Consider the following 16,433-nt stretch of genomic DNA (forward strand, 5'->3'; position numbering starts at 1 on the left):
TTTGGCAGATTTGCCTTATTTGCAAATTCAAAGGCAAGGTCATAACAGCAGTAAGAGAGGTCTGCCTGAGTTCCTTTTTTACGAGATGCAGATATTATTAAAAATAGCATTAAAAACGTCATGAATACAGAGGAGAAAAATTAAAGTTGAGAAGGAATCCAAGAGCCTGGAAAGCAGCTGGAACGAAATAAATGTTAATTAATACCTTGCGTCACACAAGCTACTTACTTGTATTGATGGAGCAGAAAAAAACTACTGGTAGTGCTAGGTCTGTGTGAAATTAATATTTTTCAAACCTCAAGCTCCCATTTTCAGCACGGAAAAAGCAACACTGAACACGCGTGAATGCAGCTGTGTTTTAACAATGCTAGGTCATTTTCCCTCTGATTTATTTTACAGTCTCTGAAGCTTTCCTCTTCCTTGCTGCATACCTGTTCCAGGCAAAATACTCTCCTTTTGAATAGACGGCTTTTTCTCAAAACCTAGAGACTATTTTCCTCTAATGATTTTTGTCTTGGTGAGCCCTTGTGCTGAGTAAAAAGACTGCTGCCTCCTTATTTTAGGGTTATGTCACTTAGTGACTCCTTTTCTGTTTGCTTTGCTAGCCATCTGTTTGCTTTGCTAGCCATCATGAAACTGTCACCCTCCGCATTTCAAAGCCAGCATGCTGCTTTTGGCCAGGTAACCTTGAGTGATTACAGCAGCGGTTCTCTGCTGCTGCTTCTTACCATGAATATCAGCATCTTAAATACAAATTATTTTTCTCAAATTCATGGCAATGCTGCGTGCTATTTTTCATGAAAAGGTGCTGCCGGTGAGCCCGCGCCTTTGCTGTTGAGGCGGAGTGGGGATGGCGCTTTGTTAGCCACAAGAACGCATTGCCAGTGGTGCAGTTGGGTTTGAGTTGGGTAAGTTGGCAGAGATGATTGACTCGAGATGGCGTTCAATAACCTTCTGCTCTCAGCCGTGATTATTTATTGAAGTGCCCTGGGCCATTAAAGTTCGTTCAGCGATTGTTCTACCCTCCCTGCCCCTCCCCAAATCTCATTCACATGATAAAGTCCGACTTATTTTTTTCTACAGGCTTTGCAGCCAGCAACAAAAGCCCCCGTTATAGGGATAACCACAAAGGACGGCATCGCAGGCAAAGCAGGAAAGGCCATATTGTTCCCGCTGGGTCAGCAGCTGCAGCCCGCACAATGCGCCCTGCCCAGTGGGGCAAAGGCCCTACTAGCCTTTCCCCACACACACACACATACACACACACACACACCCCCAAGCCCCCCCGACCCCTCGGCGTTAGGGTGCCTGCCCCTATAAACACGGATCTCCGCGGGGCCCGGATGACCAGAAGCTGGATTCAGTGGGAACTGGGTCGCCAGGGCAGGCAAAGGGCGCGGGGGGTGGTGGGGTGGATGCCTGTGGCGGTCAGTAATGAGGGCGGAGGCGGCGCGGAGGCCTCTTGCAGGCCGAAAGGGGCCTGGAGGGGAGGAGGGGGGGGCAGCGCGGGGAGGGGGCAGCGCGGAGGACGCGCAACGCGACCCTCGTTGCTGTGAGGGGCTGGGAATGGGTGTCCCGAGGCCGGGGCGCTGGGTGGGGAAGGGGCGGCTGGAGAGGCGCGACGGGGCCGCAGCCGCCCGCGCATCGCCCCGGCTGCGAGTGGGGAGCGCAGCCCTGCGGGAAGGGGGATCCCCGCCCGGCAGCCGGCACAGGGGTCAGGCTGCTCGGCCCCCTGTTGTGGAGCTGGGGGGAGGCCGGCCCGCGGCGGGGCAGGGGCCGGGGCCGGGGCCGCTGTGGCACCGGGAGACGAGGTGGCTGCTCCTGAGGGGCGCTCTTATCTGCGGGGTGCGTGTATGTGTGTGACAGCCCCAGATGGGAGCTCTGTGTGTGTGACGGGAGCCCCAGCGCAGCCCCCACACCCCAGGGACTTCGGCGGCCGCAGCGAGCGGCGGGAGCGAGCCCCGGGCTGGCGGCGGAGCGGACGGGCGAGCCGGTCAGCGGGAGGAAACGCCCCGGCTCCGGCCTCTTGCGAACCCCAGGTAGGGGCCTCTGATTGACAGTTCTCCCCGCCCTCTTAGCGTTTTCATTGGATGCTTTTCACGCCGATCAGCAATGTGTGCGGCGAAGCTCTGGCCTTCATTGGCGGACCTTGCCCCGCCCCTCCTCGCCCAAATGAGCGGCGAGGGGGCGGGGCCCGAGGCTGGAGGGGCGGGGCGGCGGTGATGGGCGCGGAGGCTTAGCCCGCGAAGGCGGTCGGCGGCGGCTGGAGCGGCGTCGGCGCGGGCAGGGACGGAGTGCGGCGCCAGGTGGGTGCGGGGCCGGGGCCGTACTCCCGTCTCCCTCAGCAGCGGCGGAGGGCGGGCGGGCGGGCGGGCGGGCGGTGGTGCGCAGGGGGTCCGTTCCTCCCCCGGGAGCTCGGCGGCCGCCGCCGGGAGGGGCGCTGAGGGGGAGCAGCCGCTTTTTAACGGTCTCTGGCCGCCCGCGAGGATAATCCCGCCGCTGCCCTGTGCGAGCCCCCTCAGCGCGGCGGCGCCTTTCTCTTCACAGCCGCGGTGGGAGCAGCCGCGAGTCGCTCCGGGGCTTCGCGCTCTCCTCCCGCCCGGGCCGAGCTGCCCGTCCTGGGGCCCTCTTGCCTCAGCCGGGGCGGGGGGGTTGGAGCTTTGTTTCCAGCTCTCCTGCCGGCCTCGGCCCCTCGCCAGCCCCCGGGGCCGCGAGGCGCGTTCCCTTTTCCCCCCTTCGCTCTCAGCTGGGGGCTGCGGAGCCCCCGGGCGTGGGGTCGGGAAACGGGCTCCCGAGCTTGCGGGTCTCAGGGCTGGCGCGGGGGCTCAGCCCGGGCTGTGGGGAACGGGGCGCCCAGCCCTGAGGCCCGTGAGTTCGGGGCCGCTCCTCACCCGTCGCACCCCCGTGAGTGGCCCCCGCGCCGGCACCGTAGCGTGGCGCTGGCAAGTCTCTTCTGATGTCCGGCGGTTTTCAAGTACGTAAAATAACCGCTTTTGGCTTTGAAGGGCGCTGGGAGTCCTTGACGGCTGGGGAACTTTTAATCCCCCCTTGCTTTTATTTTTCCCTGCTCACGGGTTTTTTCAGGTTAGTTGTTTTTCCCACTTATTTCTTAAGTGACTATCGCTGAGAAGAAGCTGGGAGTTGGAGTGAGTGCAGCCGTGTGAACACAGGGATATATTGCAACTGCTGAATGTCTAATGCTAGCTGAAAACAGTTAAGAAATGCCTTTTTTATTATTTTTCTTCTCGTTTCTGATACAGTTCAGTAATCGCTGCAGATAACTAACAGGAGAAGGACTGATAGTTTTAGGCTGAGCAACAGTCTGTGAAGTGGGGCCAGTCCTTGAGTGATGGGTTATTAGATGCAGTTGTGAGATTCCTTGATAGAAAATACTTCAAAGCACAAATGGTTTAGTTTGTGTGCTGTTTGTGCAGGAACAGGAAAAAGCTGTCTAGCTGTGGTTCTTTGTGCCCCTTCTGTAAACTACAGGGAATGAGGGGAAAGTATTCCTATTAGAAAAAGATAGGGGCAAATTATGAAGGCTGCCAGGAACTTAGAGGCTTTAAATGTGGGGATGAGAAGGAGGTGGTTTTGCCTTGCCTATTGTGCAAGACTGGCCTTTTTTTCTTCTTTTCTTTTTAAAACTTTACATAGGGAATCAAAAAGTATTACATTTATAGGAGATAGACTGGTGTTTTGACTTTGCCCGATACAGTATTTTCCATAGTAGCTAATCGTGTATGTGCCTGAAGAAGGGAATGGAATAAGGCTACAGTTCTTAGCCTGCAGCATGTTCTCGGATGCTACAGCAAGATGCGAAGTCGTGTGGCCTTTTACATATGGAGGTTGATGTGATATGGAATAATTACGTAGACTAACACCTAAGCTGAAAACCTGTTAATAAAGGTACAAGCTAAAGTGCTTGCAAACTTAACTATTCAAGATTAGACCCCGTATTTGAGCTGTGGAACTGAGCTTTGTTGGGTATTATGTTCAGTTACAGCTTACTCTTGCCTTTAAGTTCTCATCAGAAGAAGATACGCCAAGATGGAAGGACAGCTATCTGCCTACACGAAAATAAAGGCCCTAAGTCGTTCTTACTCGGTAAGAACGTGGCTTTCAGTAAGTCCTGTAAGAAGGAAGTTTTATCTGTAGCTCTTCATTTGAGATCAGGACCAGATCATGTTCCCCTTGAGCAGTGTTGAAGCTCCGTTTATTTCCAGCTGAATTTTGGGGATGAGTTGTGCAAAGCAAACTTCTCTTACTGCCTGCTGGAAGATCAGTTTTGTGTTTATGTTGCTAGTGGTAACATGGATGTAGTTATTGGGTGGTGAACACAGAGATTTTGTTGTACATGAAATAATATATAACTGAGCGAGCCTTCTTTCTTTTTTTCTGTGGCAATTTTCTCCAGCTAAAAAAGTAGACATTTTTTTAATCGGGTACTGAAACAATGGTCTTGATTATACACAATAGTTACTGAAACTGTAGTCTTTGCTAATCTTCCTATTTGTCCATGGAAGTAATAAAAGATGACTTTCTATGTCAGAAATAGAATTCCTTGTACTTTAAAAAGGGTAAGTTATTGAGGCTTCAAGTTTGATTTATATGGTACAACACATATGACATTTCATAGTTCATAGCAGCATAAACCTGCTTTGTTTTTCAGTATATGCCTTGTCTGTACAACATGCCTCAAAGGATTATGATTTTAAGACTAGTAATATAAAATTCTTACAGATAATCTGCTCCTTGGTATGACTACTTTAGGTCAGGTTTATTTACTTTATTCTTCAGTGAGAAGGTACATACCGTGTATTTTTCTGAAACAAGAATAACAGTGTCTGCAGTCAGTATTCCTGTATGGAGGAAAGAGGGGGGGGGGAAAGGCATTGTGTGACAGGCAATAGGAATGCTATTTTGAAGCTTATGTACAGTGATTAGCAGGGCAGGATTTCTGAAAACCAAACTACAGCAGGTATTTTATTGAAGAATTCCAGAAGAGCTGATGGTATCTTGAGTATTTAGCTCACTGTATCAGTGTCACTTGGACAGTGAATTAGCTTTCATGCCTCTGCAAGTCCTCCCTTTTTGATTAAAATTCCTGCATGGACAGTTGTATCTTGGTGTACGCTTTGTTCTTTCAAGTCCTCCCTGTCTTCCAGAGCTCTCTTGACTGCTTTTAGTGGGGAATGAGCAAGACATCTTGTTGTGGTTAATTGCAGTCTGCTCTTCCAGGCGTGTCTTTAGTTGGGGTGGGCTTTATACAGTCTTGTCACTGAGCTTGAATCTGATACAGGTTGTATAATACAGCACTCTTTGGCCTCTTCAATTCAAAGGTGGTGTATTGGTATCTGCCCAATTCCTGGGTGGCTCCAGTTAAAATTTTTGGACTTCCTGCGGTCATTACAGTGACTGTATTTTTTGCTTGTGTAGGGTGTTGAGCTACAGGCTGTCTATCAGGTGAATTGGACTAGTAGTGTAAGTTACTAGCCAGGCTGTGTGTGTTTGGTGGGTTATGATGTGAAGTTTGGTTAATTACCTTACTAGCAGGAAGATAATGATTTACAGTACTGATGGGGAGAAGTTGTTTTTATCAGGTTTTCTTACCCCTCTAATCTTAAAGTCATTCAGTATATGAAGGTGGTTAATAGGATTGGATTGTAAATACATGCCTTCCAGTGTTACATACAATGGTACGCTGCCTTCACAAGATTCCTTGTACCAGCAGTACTATGGGTCACAGGTGGTAATTGTTTATTCTCTTATAGGAACTGATAGAGAGGTAGAGGGTGAGTATTAACTTCTCCATACGGAAGTCTTACGTACAGGATACCTGCAATGCAAGAAAATCAGTGACTCGACTAAGAACTGAGGCATCTTGAGCCTTAGCTATGTAGCAGAACTGTGCTAGCGCTTATTCTCTCCTGAGAACTTGGTCTACCTTTAGAGGTAATAATCAAAATAACATGAAGTTACACCAGATTTATTTATTCAACTTTAAAGTGAGTTCTTTCCTCTACACTTATGTTATCTAGATCTAATTGTTCCAAAGCCAGCCTGCTGAAAAGCTGCTGAAAAAAGGGGTGTTTTTTTAAACTGGAAAAGCACTGTTGTTTTTCACCCCTCTTTTGGAAACTTGGATAACTGAAATATTTTTAGTTGAAGATAGATGTCACTTCTTTTTCCTCTGCCAAAAGCAGAAACGAAACATTTGGGAAGAAATTAAGAAATTTTTCTGTAGAAGCAGCTGGAAATCAAAATGGAAGGCTTCATGCTCATTCAGGCTGTAAACTAGGAGCTTATCTTGCTTGATTTCTTTATTTTTGGGAGGTGATATAGCTGTTAAATTTTTATTGAAGGCTTGTTTAGTATGGTAAGTGTTTATTGGATTTGCTTGCTTGTTTTTTAAAAAAAAAAACAAATTTGTGTTAAGGATTTAGAGTTGTTCTGAATTTCAACACATTGTAAATTAGTTTAGTCTTTCATGTACTTATTCAGCCATTAAACTAATGGTGTTTTTTGGATCTATAATAGATTCCTGTATGTGTGTGGGATTTTCTTTTTTTGTGGACCTCTCCATTTAGCAGAATTTTAGTTACTCTCTTTCTAGATACTTGGAGCTCCTTTCTACCTGTTGGTTGTAAATATCACCTCTTTATTCTTACAATGATTTGGTAGCCACATAAAGTTACTGGGACAATGTGTGTTTCTATTAAGCATAGAACATCTTACATGAAATTTATTTAATACTTTGAATATTCATTTTACTTGTGCTTCAACTCTGAATAATCTTTTGTATTCTAAAAAATATATTTTAAAAGCAGAAAAAAATTGACTGTTATTCAAGTTTAACTTGATTGATGTTTGTTAAAACATGTCAATCTAGAACAAAAACAATAGAGCAAAATGTTTTCCCATCATTTGTATGCTATCAAACAGATTATACTTAACATGTAGGTTCATTCATAACTAGAAGGCTCCTTGCAAGAGTATTTTAGTAAGAAGTAGTGGAAAGAACTGATACAGACTGTGGAGTGCTGGGTTAAATAGTTGGCTAAGCGGTGGTGAATGTAACAAAAATAAGTGTCTTGAACATGGTTGGCATGTAGATATTTTTGCTTTAGTTTTTGAATTAATCTTGCATTCTGTAGATACTTAGGTTTTATAGTAGTTTTCAGAATATGATGCAACCTTTCAAATGATGGTGACATAGATAAAGTATGTATAGGTATCAATGGTAATTTGAATCCAATCAGAGTTTGTGTTTTACAGTCGTCATAATCAATATAAATAGAAGTAGCCTATGCTAAGGCAGTTGTAACTTCCATTAATCTGTCAAACCCAGAGTTTTAGGTGGACTTAAATGTATTTTTCTTTAGGACAAGAAAAAACGAGATCTTCAAACATTGTGTACAGAATTATGACCTGGCTTGTTTTCTCTCTGGTTCCGTAAATAAAAACACTGTTTCACTGTTTCTTTGGCCCAAGCTATTATTGCACATCCCTATCGTGAAAGTCTGCCCAATACAGAAACTATAGAGTAATTTTTTGTAGAAAAACTATCAAGCATTGTTCACTTACATGGCAGTATACACAGATAAACTTACATCAATGAAAAATACTTAACACCATTAAGGTCAAATGAGACAGACTTTTTGAAACTTCTGCAGTGGTTATGTTTCCTCCTATGCTGGTGTAAATGAATAGTTAAGGTTTGTTTGGCTGTTGTAATTATGCATTATTGTGTTTTGGAGCAGTTTTTTTAGTATCTGAATATGCACTTGCTTTAGAGTTCTATATATATTACAGTGATTTCAAGTCCTCTGTCAGCCTTGTGTTGATTGGTTATGGAACTTCAAAATTGGTAAGGGAAGTTTAAGCTATAAATAGTGAAAATGCTGTTTAATGCATGATCTGAATGAAATTCATAGATTAAAAAAAATCAATTTGTAGCAAGTGCTGCTAGCAATTACAGTTTTTTCAGATATTTGAAATTTTACATAAGCTTGATATTTGGTAGTTTTTTAGGTTATTTAGGAAATAGTTTGTCATGCAGCCTTTTCTAACTTTGCAATTTAATTGAAATTGGCTCCTTTAGTCTTTCTAAGGTAATGTCATGTTTTCAGGTGCCTGGCTTGTCTGTGAACACATGCAACTATTTTATTTATATTTAAGATGTTTGTTGAACAGTTGACTATTAAAACAAGGTGCTGTTTGGACTAGGGCTGTACTAGTAAGATGTAGAGGCCACTGCATCTTGTTGAAGAGCTGTATTTGGATGACCATGCTCAGGGGCTGCTGTGTGTTTTTTCCTGTTGGGTTACCTGAGTGGGAGCCCTGAATTTTTAGGGGACTATCTCTTAATACTAAACATGGACTGTCTTACTGTTAGTATGTTAAAGATTCCTCATTCAGAAAACGCTTGTATTTCCTTGTTATTGTTGAATTTGGATGATAATGCTTTTCTTGGAATGCTGTAAGTTGCTGCTTGTGTTCCTGGTTTTCTTGGTTCTTCTCTAGTGTCTTGTCCTCCATGTTGCTGATTACTGTATGCTGAGATCCAACTAATATTCAGGATTAGTGTGCTTTCTTCATGATTTACAAAGCCTTTTTAAAGTTTTTAATGTGTTGGTAGGTTATGAAGGCAGAGGTGGTTGTTGGTATATTTTATTCCATCAGTTTGGGCTCCGCAGTATAAGAAGGATACTACTAGAGTGTGTCCAAAGGAGGGCAATGGAGATGGTGAAAGGATTAGAGGGCATGACTTATGAGGAGAGGCTGAGGATACTAGGTTTGTTCCACTTGGAGGAGAGGTTACTGAGGCATGACTGCGTTGCTGTCTACAACTCTCTCGTGATGGGGAGCAGAAAGGGAGGTGCTGATCTTGATTTCTCATGCCCCACCACCAGACACCAGAGACACAACTTAAAGCTGCATCAGAAGATGTTTGGATTGGGTATCTGGACAAAGCTCTTCACTGGGTGGGTAGTCAAGCACTGGAACAAGCTCCGCAGGGAGGTGGTTGTGACCACAAGCCAGTCAGGATTCAATAAGTGTTTGAGCAATGCTTTCTGGTATCTGGTTTAACTGTTAGGTTGCCCTGTGTAGAGTCAGGAGTTGGACTTGATGATCCTCCTGGGTCCCTTCCAACTCAGGATAATCTATGATAACATGAAAGGTATAATGTAATGGTATTTCAGAGGTCTTAGAGGACTTGAGTTTCACCAGCTGTTTAGAAGATGGTATGTGCAAAAATACTTCCTTGTATTGTTGATATATTAAAAAAAACTAGAAGTGACAAAGCACCTCATCAGTGAAGACTGAAAAACATATATAATCTCAAAAAATGTTTTATTCAAGTCCAGTTGCCAGGGCAAAGGGAACATAATGTTAAGGCTGTGTGTGAAGGACAGTGGGTGTAAGTTGGGAATTACTGGAGCTCCATTGTACTTATAGGTGGAGAATGTTACATAAAATGTGACCGTCAGGACTTTCTTCCATGGACTGGTTAACCAGTTATCCACTTGTCACTTGCTGCAGAGTGAGATAGTGTTGACAGGGCTATTAATAGGGGCTGGGGTTCAATCTCAGTCTGGAGGTGAGATTTATTCCAGTGCTGATGACTGTAATGGCCAGCTGAGTTGGAGTATTCTCTTTTGAATATTTGGAGGTTTATAGTTAATATGATGTATGCAGCTGTTGCCCTCTCCTCCCTCTGCAGTAGCTTTTTTCTTGTGGCTATACTGGAAAAGGTTAGTATTCTATGATGCTGAGGAAAACCATTCATTTGCTGTGGACTTGGTTTTGTCCTGACAGAGCAACAGGCAGCTGTGGGGACTGGTGTGCTACAAGACAATGCCTGGGAAGCTTGTTTTATTTTGAAACTTTACACAGCCTTTGGAAACAGGCTTTCTTCTGCCTCATTACTTGTGAATGAAAAAAATGAAGTTTGAACTTTTGAATTGGAAGGGGGGCTTTAGTGAAAGTGTGCCTTTTAGTTCTTTCTTCTACAGCAGTTAGAACTTGCTGCTGTTTTCTATAGAATGTTGAAATTTTCTGGAACTCACATCAGCACAGGTTTATTGTGGAGTTATTTCCTTGGAAAGTACTGTTTTTCATTTTAAAGCTTGGCTGTTGCTTTGAATGCTTAAACAGCTGCAAAGGTGGAGAAAACACATCACTTCAAATGAAGCCTATGTTTGATGTTATGGTAAATTTAGACATTCTCATACGTATATTACTAGGTTTTTTTACACAGCTTGAATATTGCAGTTCCTTCTGACCTCTGCATGCCAACTCGGAAGCTGGAGTGGGTCTAACTCTTCAGTCATGTTTAAAGAGAATGTCTTGGTACAGTTATACAAGTGGCTTGGTTACAGTTTCAGATTACTGCCTAGTAGGAGAAGGGTATATGCCAGGCTATGCTTGACAAGCAGATGTGCAAGTCATGTGCTTTCTATCCCCACCTTTTTTAGAAAGAACTAGGAACTAGCATTTGAGCAGCTTCATTTTTTTTTTTTTTCTGCATGCAGGGCATCCTGTCTCCTTCAGCTCAGCCAACTTGCTTCTCTTGAATCTCTCCATTCTTCAAATCCTGCAGGTCTTGTGCATCTTCACTGTAGCAATCACTTCATATTTATAGCAAGCAAAAAGTTGTAGAGCTTGTGCATGGCAAGTGTGAAATACCTGAATGTTGAAGTGGTGAGGTAGAAATGCCTGTAAGAGGAATGTCTGAGAATGCACTGAAGTATAGTCTTCCAGCCCTCAAGTGAAATGTAGTTATAACATTTGTCTCTGTCATCAAACACTGCTCATACTCTTGTAGACTATCTTGAAGTTTCAAGCATCCTTTGATTCAGGGTGGGTAATTCTACACAAAGGTGTAGATAAGATTAGGAGCAACACCAATTTACTAGCTTGAGCTATAATGCAGTAAAAGACAAACCTTCATGTCTAGTTGTTGAACTTCTGTGCAGGATTTACATAGCTAATAAGAATGTCCATGTCAGTGGACTAATAAGCAGTTGAATTTTTTAAGCTTAAGGATTTTTATTACCCTGAAATAGCTGCATCTGAAATACTACTCTAAGATCATTGGGATTCTGACGTTATTTGTCCAAAATATCTTCTCCATTAGAATAGCAAGTATGTGCTTTGTAATAATGTTGTTCTGGTTGCTGTGCTAACAGTTCTGAGGGCCTCTAAGCTTGCATGGATCTGCCGCCTGCTGTCCTGTAGGAGATGATACTCTTGGTCACTTAGCTGGCTGAAGTGTTGTCTGACTAGCTGGCTTGATGTTGGAGCAGGTTTAGCAGCCTTCAGGAATTTCTGGATCTTGGAGAGTGGCAAGGTTCTGCTCGATGGGATTTATAACTATTTGCAAAAAAAACACCTGGAAGTGGTAAGTAAACTCCATGACTGGGGAAAATTCTGGAACTTCTGTTGTCTTAAATGCTTGAAGTCAACTAAATATTTTACATTATGTAGTAAAATGATCCAGTTGCTATTTTGGTGAGTAATTATGTGATATATAAGTAATGAAGGACAAAGTCAAATACTGTGGCAGATCAAATCCGTATCTTGTGTCTTTCTGAAGTGTACAGAAATAATAGTCCAATTTGCATGTTTTTATTACCTGTTCTCTTTTGCAATTTGAAACTATGGAGGCAACAGTGAAATAACACCTGTCCAGTAAAGGTGGTTATTTTTGCTGCCTGTTCAAATCTATCTCTTTCTCTCCCTTGTCCTGTGTATTAAGATGAAGCTGTTGGTGTTCTTCATATGCTACTTCCTTGTTTGAATTTTCTGTTTTGCTTCCTCCTGCTGCAAACTTGCTTCTGTGCGTTTCTTCTGAAGTCTTTTACTTCCCTTTCAAACTGTCTTTTATATCCTAGTATTTCCTGTAAGAAGGGCATTGTGATGAACTTCTGCTTCATGTCGTTTCTGGTGAAACCCACAGATGCCTTTTTTTAGAAAGTGAAATGCTTGGAGATGTAAAAAACCCAAACCACGACAAAAACTCTCCCCACTGCCGCAATCATCCCCAAAGAAACTTAAAATGGGGAGAAGTAGATGCAAGGCATGAAATGTAAACCCTTGCCAAATGTAAATCCTTCTTTCCTCAACTGAGTGAACTGTCTGCTATCAGATTTCTTTAAGCCACAGAACGTTGTTTTTGGCAGGAACATCAGAGAGAGTAGTCTTTCTTTTAAACAGTTGTTGTTTGGAAAACAAGCATATGTCTGGCATGATCATGGATTTCTAAAAGAGGAAAAAGTGATTTTATTTTCAAAACATGTAATAAAACTTGATTTCCAGAAACAAATGTTAAATGCTTTTGGAAGCTCAAGTTTAATGATGTGTCCTTACAGTTGGTTGTCAAGGTTGAAACAACAAGCACAGTTAGCCTTTAAGCTGCTAAATGCTAATCATAGCCTGGCAGGAGCTTTCCTCAGCCAAGTTACTGGGCTCCGGAGAAGCACACAGGCAGCCTGTAATAATATTTTGAAGTTTTTTCAAAGCTAAAGTTGAAAGTTGAGCTTCAGATATAAATAAGTCTTCATTTTACGTTTGTGGTAACTGTGATGTTAACTAACACCCATGGCTATAAATCTGTAGTTTGAATATCCCCACTTTGGTTCATCTTGGTAGAATTGTGGCTGTTAAAGCCTTTGAATATGAAGCATTAGAAAACACATTGAAGTAAGTTTTGTGAACCTAAGAGATGACAGTCTAAACGGTGAACAGCTTTGGGTTGTTTGTCAAAGATAACTTTATACCTCATTACAGAACAATAAATACAGCACAGAACAGTCCCAGTTAACCAAGGAAGTTTGTCTGGGTTCATTGAATTACAGGAATAGACTAAGAATGGAGAAAAATCATGTGCTTTACAGTGAGTGGGAAACATTAGTGAGATATAACTGTGAGGGTAGGAAGTATGAGTGTTGGATCTAGAGGGATGAAACCAGTGAATTTAATTAAGGGTTATTGAAAGTTATTAATTAGCTTTAAGATGCTCAGAACTGGTGTTTTATAACTAAAATACGTGAGGAAGCCTTGAAACAAAAGCTTGTCTGAAATACAGAGCTTGAAGGACAAGTGTTCTTTTGTCAGAAGTATATTTTGAGTCTTCTAAATCCACTTCGAACAAAATACTAAAATAAATGTAACTGTAGAAATAATTAAATTCCACTGTGGATTAGCTAATTTGCATGGTATTAGTAGTGATCTATGAAATATACCTTTCATGCTTTCTTGCTCATTTCTGCAGGTGTATAATGAAGTGTTGATCCACTTCTCTGGTTCAAAGCATGCAGGACTTCATGATTTATATCAAGTTCTTATTGGGTGTTAAAAGAACAAACCTGGCCGAAAGTGGCAAGCTTGAGTATCACTTATTTCTGTAGGCTTAAAACAATTTGGTGATTCTGAATAGAAAGAATGTGGCTTATGGAACAGCTGGCCCATAAGATGCAGTAGCTGCATTTACCCGGTTCTCCCCTTCCCCCTCAAACAGTGTTAGTTGTGAGCTGTTTCATGCAAGATTGGGCCTTACAGCAGTTTTATCTAGGAACAGATACTGATACTCGACAGGCTTGGGAGAAAGTGAGGTTCTCTTCCTTATTAATGATTAGTCTGCCAGATAGATTCTTGGTAGCCAAGAAGAGGCTTTGTAAGTCACTTAACTGATCTAGTACTACTTTGGACCCACTTCTTACTTATTTTTAATACCTCTTGCCCCTAATGCACAGATACGTTGCTTTAGAGCTAGTTGTGCTTGGGGATGAAAGTTACTGTTGATAGCATAATATCACTTCCAGTTGTTAAGTCAGTGTTCCCCTGTTATGCAGAAAGAATTGGCAAAGAATGTAAGCTGCAAAGGTGCGTGAAATCTGAAAGCATGCATCTTGTGTGTTCTCATGTGCTTTTGTTTGAATTCTAGCTAATCCCTTTTATTTTGCTTATTTCTTCAGAAGTACATGTGGTATGAGATGTTGAACTTTTTTCTCATAAGTCTGTTAGCTACTATTTCTCTACTACATTCTTTTTTTTTATCAGCTGTATTGTAACTATACAAGAACTTGGAAAATTTAGTCTTAGTTAATTATCTTGGTTTACTGGGCTTGGTTTTAAAAAAGTGCCATAATCCCTCTAGAGGGAGAGGAGAGCTGTGCTGGGGTAGAGAGGCCTTGAATTTGTAGGAATAGGTATTGTGGGGGTTCCTGTTGCTGGTGCAGTATGACTCTGTATAATAGTCTGTTTGGGTTTAAATTTCCCAAGAACAAGTCCTAACTCTCCTTAGGGCAAGTTAATTTTTCAAAGAACAAAATGCTGGCAGGGGAAAAAGGAGAGGTCTGCTGATACCTGGGATCCCATTGACCCATCCTCCAAAGTTTTATACAGTATTGTGGTACATTTTGTTGTTATTCAAATGATTATGTTACTAGTTGTTAATGACTTGAATAAAAGAGAAAGAGTGACTAACCTGAAGTGATAGAGAGTCTGATGGAGAAAGGATTTTGAGATTAAAATTCCACTTAATTGTGCAATCCAAATTAATTTATTTTTTGCACAAAACCAGTGTTCTATTTGCCTGGAAAGCAGCAAAACATTATCAGTGGAGGATTGGTGCTAGTGCGTGGTTGGACTTCATATTCTACATTTGTTTGTTTTGCTTTGTGTTCAGGGGAGGACATCGCTATTTTCGTAGCAGTAAGATTGTATCTAGAAAGCTGTTTTGATCCAAGTTGTAAGATCTTAAACCTCAGTCTTTCAGTGGGCTTTATGAAGGCAAAGGTTTTTTCTTGTGTGGCTATTAGTTGTTACTGTGGTGTGTGTGGGTTTTTTTTTTTTTTTTTTTTTTCCTTGGGAAAATACCCACTCTCTGTGACTACCTACTTGGTCCTGATGGTGGATTATTTGTTTCAAGCTTGTCCTAGTAATACTTACATTGTCAACTTTAAAGTTGCAAGATCCTCTTTAAAGCAGTAGATTTGGTGCAGAACACTTAGTTATTTACATGTTAACCTGATAATAGGCTACTCCTAAATAAAAGCCTTTCTCAAGGGCAGGGCATCTCTTGTACTATTGTCATACTTGAAAATGAGATAGGTGAAAGGTTTTGTTTCTTTGGTTTTCTTCTATGTGTTTAGCCAGCAGCATGGCTAAATCTCACTTTCTGGAAGTCTTGACTTCAAAAAGAAAAAAATAAATAAAAAAAAAGAACGACAGACATCAAGGATATAGTTAGTTGACTAGCAAAACTTAGGCATATTTAAATGCAAATTTTATATTTTCCACTGGTGTGAATGCCCCAAACATGCAAGGGCAGTCAAGTTAAAACTTGCTGAGTATCTGCAATTCCAACATCTGAGCTTGGCTCTTCCATATGAGTTAGGAGAGAGAAATCATTAATGAAGTCTAGTTTGATGTCTTTTGATTTTTCAAAGGTAGACCTGCATGGCAGCAGTAAAATTAATGAGACAGGAAGCATGTTGCCAGTAGTTTATGGAAATGCCACTTTATGCTGCTTGTTAATTCTGCAGCCAGTAATAGAATCTTAAGTGTTGGCAGTAATAGTACCTTAAAGTGTGATCCCATAGTAATCTGCAACAAGAGTTGCTACAGTGAGAAAGCCAGTATGCATCTGTAGTGAGGTAAAAGAAAAATATTATGTGGGATCAGGAGTGGTTTCTCATAAGAGGCTTTAAAAAAAACAACCACCCCCAAAACCCAACAAAACTGCAAACCTCAAAACAAACAAGATTCCATGCCTCATTGGTTGATCTGTTTTAGTTCACTGTACTCAATGTAGAATTTGCCAGGAATTCTGTAACCTGTAATAACATGAGTGGTCAGCTCAGATGATTGTGGTGCTTATACCACCTCACCACACTGTGGTCGTAGAGGTAACCTCTGAAGAGCTGCATGGGCATTACAAACCAAGGTCACTTGTGGTAGAAGAGTAAAGATGATGTGTCAAGTTCTCAATCTGTTGCGGCTTTACATGCTAGCTTGCACACATCTGCAATGTCTGTGCTTGTGTTCTTTGAGCAAAAGCGTATCACATTGAATATCAGTAGTTCTCAAACTTTCAATTCAGCCTCCCTTTTCTCCCTTTTTGGTAGTAGTTTGTTCCTCTACTGCCCTTTTGCCAGCACCAAGCAGTTGATAAATGAAGGAAAGAGGAAGCAATGTATTGCAGCTGTGCAGCTCTTACCCCTTCCTCCTGGAAGTGGAGCTGGAGCCCGAGAAAGCATTGTGTGGTGTCTGCTTTCCTGTATAGAGGAGGGAAGATGTGGATTTGAAGCTGTACCAGATTCTCTGCTGTCCTTTCTCTCTCTTCTCATTCCAGAGCAGAGTGGTCAGTAGTAACTGAAATACCTGGTTACTTCCATTCCTGACAGTAAGCCACACATTGCTTTGGA

The 16,433-nt window shown here is 42.3% G+C and overlaps 1 protein-coding gene across 7 annotated transcripts in view; it reads left to right on the plus strand.

Moving 5' to 3' along the window:
- Positions 1-1,276: 1,276 nt before the first annotated feature.
- WASF3 (WASP family member 3) overlaps positions 1,277-16,433 on the plus strand; it is a 75,817-nt gene continuing 60,660 nt past the window's right edge. For 3 of the 7 annotated variants that reach the window (XM_080376431.1, XM_080376427.1, XM_080376432.1), the window contains exon 1: positions 1,277-2,306. The gene's annotated coding sequence lies outside the window, so the exon portion shown is untranslated. Of the gene's footprint in view, positions 2,307-3,084; positions 3,214-16,433 lie in introns of all 7 variants that reach the window. The other 4 variants (XM_080376430.1, XM_080376428.1, XM_080376429.1 and 1 more) reach the window with 3 other exon arrangements.

Source organism: Falco punctatus (assembly GCF_963210335.1).
Source record: "Falco punctatus genome assembly, chromosome: 2".
NCBI classification, from domain to species: domain Eukaryota; kingdom Metazoa; phylum Chordata; class Aves; order Falconiformes; family Falconidae; genus Falco; species Falco punctatus.